The sequence below is a fragment of the Fukomys damarensis genome, unplaced genomic scaffold, assembly GCF_012274545.1.
Source record: "Fukomys damarensis isolate Sample0158 unplaced genomic scaffold, DMR_v1.0_HiC HiC_scaffold_33, whole genome shotgun sequence".
Lineage (NCBI taxonomy): Eukaryota > Metazoa > Chordata > Mammalia > Rodentia > Bathyergidae > Fukomys > Fukomys damarensis.
In genome coordinates this window covers 5,676,997-5,684,608 of record NW_022900945.1, presented here as the reverse complement: position 1 = coordinate 5,684,608, position 7,612 = coordinate 5,676,997, and positions in this window count along the sequence as shown.

Here is a 7,612-nt window from a genome sequence, read left to right as displayed (position 1 = left end):
TAATAGAAAAAATGGTGCCAGGTACCACAACAGCAACAGAACTTTGCTGTTGTCTGGATATTATTCTTTTCTTTGTTTTTTTTTTTTTTTAATGGAATGTGCTGAATGTCTATAATTTTGTTCAGATGACTGCAGAACCTGGAAAAGCTGTTGCTGCTATCGATGCATAACATACTATTATTAGTATTTATATATATATATATATACACACACACACACACACACACACACACACACACATATATAAATTGAATTTTGGGAAACTTTAACGGTGCTGCCAACTTTGGAAAAAGTCATCCCAATTTACTGTGTTGAGTTGGCATTGCACAGAAATGGACAACCATATTGGTCTAGAAATGTTAATTTATTTTATTTTGTTTTTTTCCATGTGTACAGGGGTAACACATTGTACTAAATATGTAAGGTCATATCTATGTGGGTTTGATTACAGAAACTAATAAAGTATTATTTAAATAATGAAAAAAAAGGCTATTTTATGTTTCAATTAAGTGCGAGGATGAAAGTTCCCACACATGGAGGTATAGGACGTACATTCCAGGCGTCTGCTGGGCTCATCTGTTGCCTTACTTTATAGCAATTCCTTTCCCTTCTCGTTCTTGACAGCTGATGAGGCTGCTGCAGAATATGGTCATTAAATCCTTCCTGAAGACAGCTCCCAAGAAGATCCTCAACAAGTCAACAACAACAACATCTCCCAAGAAGACAGCTCCCAAGAAGATCCTCAACAAGTCAACATCAACAAGTCACAAGCACAGGTCTCAGCCTACCATTCTTCCTCAAAGACGATCTAACTTTCTGGCAGTCGTGAAGCAGGTGAGGGGAGGTAAGGGATGACGTCCTGCTCTCTCATTTCAGAGCTCTGATAGTACCAGAGTGAAAGACCCACTCCAAACTTTTACTAAGAAGTCCAAGGCCCAGATAGAGACCTTTCAGCTTTGTGGAGGAAAAAGAAAGCATCGTAAAAATGGTCTAACATCGGGTCAATTACTAATCCTAAGGCTTGGTTGCTATCCGCGTGATACAACTGATCAATATGATTGCACTCAATAGACTTCTGATAAATAAATCCAGCTGTGCTTAATACTCTATCATAATTAAGATGACACATCTGTAGAGAAATCCCGGACAGCACAACAAAAAGAAAAGGCAGCATGGAAGGTGAAAAACCCTTTGGGATGAGGTATGGGCCCGGCCACTGGTGGGCAGAGATTTACTGTGGGTAAGTCCCTTCACTTCTCTGAGCGTCGGTGGATTCGGCAGCATTTCGTGGTGATTTATGGAGCTTAATGTAATGCTCTATATAAGAATGCTTTGCAAACCCTCAACTTGCATGTGAGCAGTAAGATCAAGGTACGAGGCATCACTATCACCATCACTGTCACCATCGTGACCCCCCTGGACGCAGGGCCGGTGGATGTTCATCGTATTGATCAAAGTGCAGCACATCTGGCAGTCGGTGGCAATTCTTGGAGGGGTCACAGTCCAGAGCACATACAGCGTGGCCACATTTAGAAACTTAAAAATTCAAAAAGGAATAGGAGAAATTAACTTACTAATTTGTTTGTTTCCTATCAGTTGTCCCAACTGCAGTCATTTCCTAACGTAATCATCTCAAGCAATCACTAATAAGGCTTTATCTTTTTTTCCTCATCTGAAATCAGAGCTTATCTAGGCCAGATTGCTAAACTTTCTTCAGAAATAATTGATCTCTTAATTTAATAAAATGGAGAGCATAAAGTTGATTTACAAATCTATGATGTTCCAAGCATACTTAAAGTTTTCATTTAGCTGAAGTCTGGGCCAAATTGAAAATTCAAATTAGGAAAATTAAAAATCGGCTTCTCAGTTGCAGGAGGCACCTTGCAAGTACTCAGTCTGTGTGCGTGGCTAGGGCTGCAGGATTGGACAGCGCAGCCCTCAAGTACCACGTCGGCCAGGCTTGGGCTGCCCTGTGGTGAGACAGAGTGACTCAGTGGGGGCTAGGCACGGCCAGGGGCACAGGGGCACAGGAACAGCCCCATACCATGAGAAGTATTATCACAGTCATGATTGCTTGCATTCTACTGTTAAGATACACCTATCTGATATTTAAAATGTACCAACGGTGGAGACTGAGCAGTGACCATCTCTGCCCTTGAGTGCCTTATCAGCCCAAATAGAGATGAAATCAATCAACATTTTATAGTGAGAAACAGTTGCTTTGCAGTCAGTGATAGTTTTTTAATCTTCTCCACAAGCTAAGCAGAGCTTTTTCGACGAGGGCCACTTGGTTGAGAAATATTCCGAGAAGTCAAACTCAAAGGCCCTAGGTGCCCCTCTGCTTGGCAAGCTCGTGCCACACCAGCATGTTCAAGACCTCTGGGACACAGCCTCCTGCACAAGGGAGCTGGGTGGGTGCTCCTGCTTTTCTAACATTACCGATGCCCTAGTCCTTTGATCGGTACATCCACACTGGTGGAGTCGGGCCTACAGGGAAAAGTGAAAGACTGGAGTTTAGGCAGTCCAAGCCTTCATTGATTAGGTCTCACCAGCAATGCACAACTGCATCCCTTTTCATACAGAGACAGGCCCTGGAATGAATGTCTTTTCTTCTTTCTTTCTCTCTCTCTCTGGCATAACTACTAGAAATTCTTTTTCAAGGCAGGAGCAAAAGCCTAACCTATTTTGGAAAGAAAGATCAATTTTAAGACTTCGAATCTGCTTGAGCTGGGTAAAAGTCACAAGGCACTGGCAGAGAATTTCCTGGGGAGTATCCCTGCCCTATAGGAGCGTCCCACGTAATGAGCCTTCTCCATTTCATTGATTGTGGTAACTTATTTCCTGGAGAACTCGAAGCTACCTTGCTGTATGCTCCGCTATCATGCCCATCTACGCAACCTCCCAGAGAACATCTGCCCCACTGCACACGCTGTCTTAAGTGTCTGTTGGAGAGGCCAGTGTGAGGATCAGGATCCTCTTTCTCTGGCAGGGAATATTTATTCCTGTCACGGCCATGTTGAACTTCTTCATCTGATAGATGGGCTTTGTTCTGCCTCACTGCATTTAATTCTGAACCTTTCTTTACACATAAACCCAAATCATCACTTCTCTTGTCCTGTTGAAGTAGCAAAGAGTACAAAGATTTCAGAACATTTTTCTAGTGTGCCATCTCTCATGTATTCATTGTGCTGAGGGCTGTATTTAAAATACCACGGCAGGCAGTGTTTTCTGCCCACTGAGAAAGTGCCAGGAATGTCTCTTCTGGCTAATATCTGTGCTTTCTGGAATACTAGAGGTATAATTTTTTAAAAAAACAAAGCCTAATTAGAAGGGAAGAATTAACTTATATTAAATTCAACTATGTGCTTTAAGAAAAGAAATGTTTTGTTTGACATCAGAATTGTCTTTGGACTATATGAGAAAAAGAATGACAGCCTAAAGGGAAGAAGAATAGGAAAAGTTGGAATAAAGGAAGGAAGGGAAAACTGAGCCTTCACTCTTGAGTCTTCCTCATATTTTTACTACAGCACAATCATTACCACTTTAATTGTGTTTTATTCTATTACTGCATGCTAGTTCTTATTATCAGCCCTGCACCCGTCCATGTACCTTTTTATTCCATGGAAGTGGCTTCTAGCCCTCTCCTGCAAGGACGCATCCTAACATTCTCTTCCTAACACAGGCTGGACATTACACTAGACTCACCAAATCCTCGTTTTCGATATGATACTTTGCCTAATGTACACATCTTCAGCCCGTGATTCATTTTGGGATTGTGATTATGAAAATCTGGTTCCAGTAACTCAGCTAGTGCAACCTTCTTTGGGAGATGCTTCTATCCCAAATAAGAGACAGCCTGAATTCTTGAGATCCCCAGGGCTTGACGAATAATAAGCGAAGATGGATGAGCGGATGGGTGGGTAGATGGACGGATGGTCTCACTCATGAGAGGCTGTACGGAACACAGGGCAGGCAGGGGCATGAGACGAGGTGACTAACTGCAAGAGCCTCTCTGCCACCCAGAATCCTATTAACAGGCACTTCACCGGTTCTGCACTACAGTGATAATTGATGCAGCTCAAAGTGGCCCTCAGGCTCTGAACAAGCTAAAGTGTCGGCTGAATTCTCGAAAGAAAAACCAAGTGCGTTCAAGGTAATTCGTTTCTTAGGATTTCAGGCTTAGCTCAGCTGCTCTGAATCAGCCACGTGCGTAAATACTGGGGTATATAACGTGGATATGATTCGTCCTAACTCATTTACAATGGAGAGAGCCGCAGCTTACTCATCCCCACAGTCCCGCCTCACGCATTGTCTATCATAGGGTCTCACTGCTGCCATGTCTGTCCTTCCGTCTCCTGGAGCTGCTCTGTCCAGGAGTCTCAGTAATTCTCACATTATCAGCATCCAGGGTAGAGTCACAGCTTCCATTTTCTTCAAGCTAGCAGCAGCATTTGAAACAACTTCGAATCGCTTCCTTTCAACTGCTTCTTCAGCTGGTTTCCATGTTCTGTTGTTTCTTTTATTCCATGAATGCCACTTTCTGACTCTGGTGTCTCCTGCTGGCCTTACCTCTCACCTGGGCCACCTTTCAGTTCCCTCTGACTCCATCCACGTTCAGGTGACTCCCAATCTTTTATCTCAGACGTTGAGTTCACCTATCCTACAGACTCATTTATCTCTCTGCTGACTGACGATCTCCACCTTCCTGTCTCTATGTCTGCATCATCTCTATATGGATCATTTATACCTCATCTATATGCTTATATATAGCTGCGCCTACATCTATATTTGTATCTGTGTATTTTGAGATCTAACTCTAATCCTTTGAATCTTCCCCTTTCGCTGTAGGAAGTGCAGACTTTCTCACTGAAAGCTTGGTAACTGACTGCTGAAACAAACACAGAGCAGGCGGAAAAACAGGAAGAAGGGTCCAAATCTACCAACCTGTACCTGTGGACGGGAGTTGTGCATAATATGACACCCGGGCAGGGCCAGATGTTTCAGGTCTAAATTCTCTCTTCATGGGGAAGCGGAAGTAAAGGGTACTTTTAGAGGAGACACAGATGCTTTTTAGGGGAAATCGAGAAATCTGTGCAACAGACAAATTTTCTCCAGGCTTCAGATCTTCTGTGTTCTTTTGCGACAGAAGTGAAACCTTCCTCGGTCAATCCAGTTTCAGGATGAAGGTTTGAGGACACCGCAGTCTCCTTCGTCTGACCCTGTCTTTTGGTGTAGATGAGGACTATAGAGAAAGCTTCTGTTTCCCAAACAGTCTCAGTTTGAAGTCCAGAGAGACACTTTGGGGTTTTACCTATTGAGCCGCAAGACTAGCCTTCCTCTGCTCCTCTTACAGTCTTCCTCATCTCAGTAAATAGCCTGAAGTTTTCGTCATTGCTGACCTTTTTCTTGATATATCTCAGAAGCAAATTCAGCAAAAGCTCCATGCTCTGAAGTGTGCCCTCAGAATGTATCCGGAGCTAATTTGTTTCTTTCATCTCTCCGCCACACTCCAGTCCTTTCTCAGCAGCAGTCTCCCACCGGGCGCTTCACTTTCCAGCATTACCCCGGGCCCCGTCGGAATCCACTCGGAGTCACAGTGGTCCTTCGAAAAGGCATTCAGATCAGGCCACAAATCTGCCCCAAGGGGACTCCTTTCTCACCTAGTAAAAAGCAAGCTGCTCCCCCTGGAGCTGCAGACACGCCACGCTCCTCGACCCTTGCCAGCTCTCCCGCCTCATGTGACACCGGGAGCCTCTCTGCTTCGGTGCCGCAGCCGCGGGCAGCCACGCTGACTTGGACCTGGCTGAGAACGGGCATATCTCTGGCTTTTTGAACTTGCTCTTCCCTCTCCTGGGATGCTTTCTCCAAAAGTACCCACGTGGCCAGTACGAGTGTACCTGTGATCCTGGCGCTCTGACTGGGTGAGGGGGGAAGGTTGTAAGTTTGAGCCCAGCCTGGGTCACTTAGCAATGTGAATGCCCTGGGTTCGATCCCCTGCAAACAAACAAATGCACATTCTCAATCCTTTTGCTTCTTTGGCCTATGCTCAGATACCCGCTTCTTACCTCCTTCAACTCTATCCTGTTCTATTTTATAACTTGCAACCTGACATATGATGTGAGTCTGTTCCTTTGTTTTCTGTCTCCCCAAGCACGATGTGAATTTGTTGTTCAGCACTGCGCTATTGGCTCTGGAACAATGCTAGGGACTCAGTAAATATGTAGCTAAAAACCAGAAATTGGGCTTCTAGGGTCAAGAGTAAGAAATAGACTTTCTGACTTTCAGTTTGGTGGTAAACTGCTTGACCGAAACTGCGATCCCTAATCAGGCTGTACCATAGAAAGGGCTCTGTGTGTGCTCATCTGCTGAGCACAGATTGTCAATAAATTACTCAAAATTTGCAAAACGTTTTCCTTGTGATAGGCATAGAAGCACAGGGGCGAATGACGTGGAGTTCTAGCTCTCAAATTACAAAAAAAATATTCTCAGGGAATTGAGGTATGGTCGTAGTACAGACAAAGAATCCCCCTCCCAGACCCATGGTGCCGCTGTGGCTAAGGACAGAGTCGCATAAATCCCAGAGAATGAAGACACAGTGACCAGGCAGGTGTAGAAGCATCCTGACAGTAGAACAAGTTGCAAGAAGTGCCCATGGGTGAAGGGAGACTGGAAAGAGAGGAGGAAGGGTGAAGAGAGAAGGGAGCCACAGGGTTGAAGGTTTGCAAGAGAACGCTAAAAGCAATCTGTGGAGACCGTGCGTAGCACGGCAAGATGTGCACTTCAGAAAGATAATCCTATTTGCCGACGTGGAGAAATACGTCTTGAAAACAAGCAAGGAGGCCATTGTTACAATGTCAACAGCAAGGCAAGAGGTTAGGATCAGAAGTAAGCACAGGAATATCCAATTGGTTAGGCAGCTCCTATTGGAATTATAACTTTAACAGTAAACATCAACATGACTCCTCTATGCAGCGTACCATGAAGGGTGGACATAAGGGCCCTCCTTCAAGACCAGTGCCACACTTTCTCTCATTCAGAGTACAGTTGTGTAATGCAAAGATTTCGAGCTTGATAAGGATGATAACCGGCCGGACACCAGGGCTTGGTATCAGTGACAGAAGCAAAAGGGCATGGTGCTTGTAATAGTAATCTGAGGTAAGCACCTAGATTTTTTGAAAAGACACAGGTAGTTCAGATACAAGTTCCCAAAATAAGGAAGGGCGCGGAGGGGGGAGGTGGAGAAAAGAGGTGAGCCCTTTCCAGGGAAATTGGAAGTATGACCCTGGCAGCGATACCCTCCTTGGGACTGGGAGAGGCAGAGACCTGGTGGGAAATGTTCTCATCCTTTCCTCTCTCTGGCCTCTGAAACCTTATATCCTTTTCAAAAGAAAAAACAATTGCAATCATGAACAAAAGCTTGCAAGGGGGAAGCAGGGAGGAGGATTGGCGAATCTCCTCCTAACTCTGGAGAGGATGATTCTCCACAATGCAGGAGCCATTGGCAATGGCTTTTCTTTCTTTATTTCTTTCTCCCCCCCCCAATAAGGATAACATTCTGCAGGCTGAAGTTCTAAAGCCCAATAACACTGGGAGAACAGAGAGAGAGAGAGAG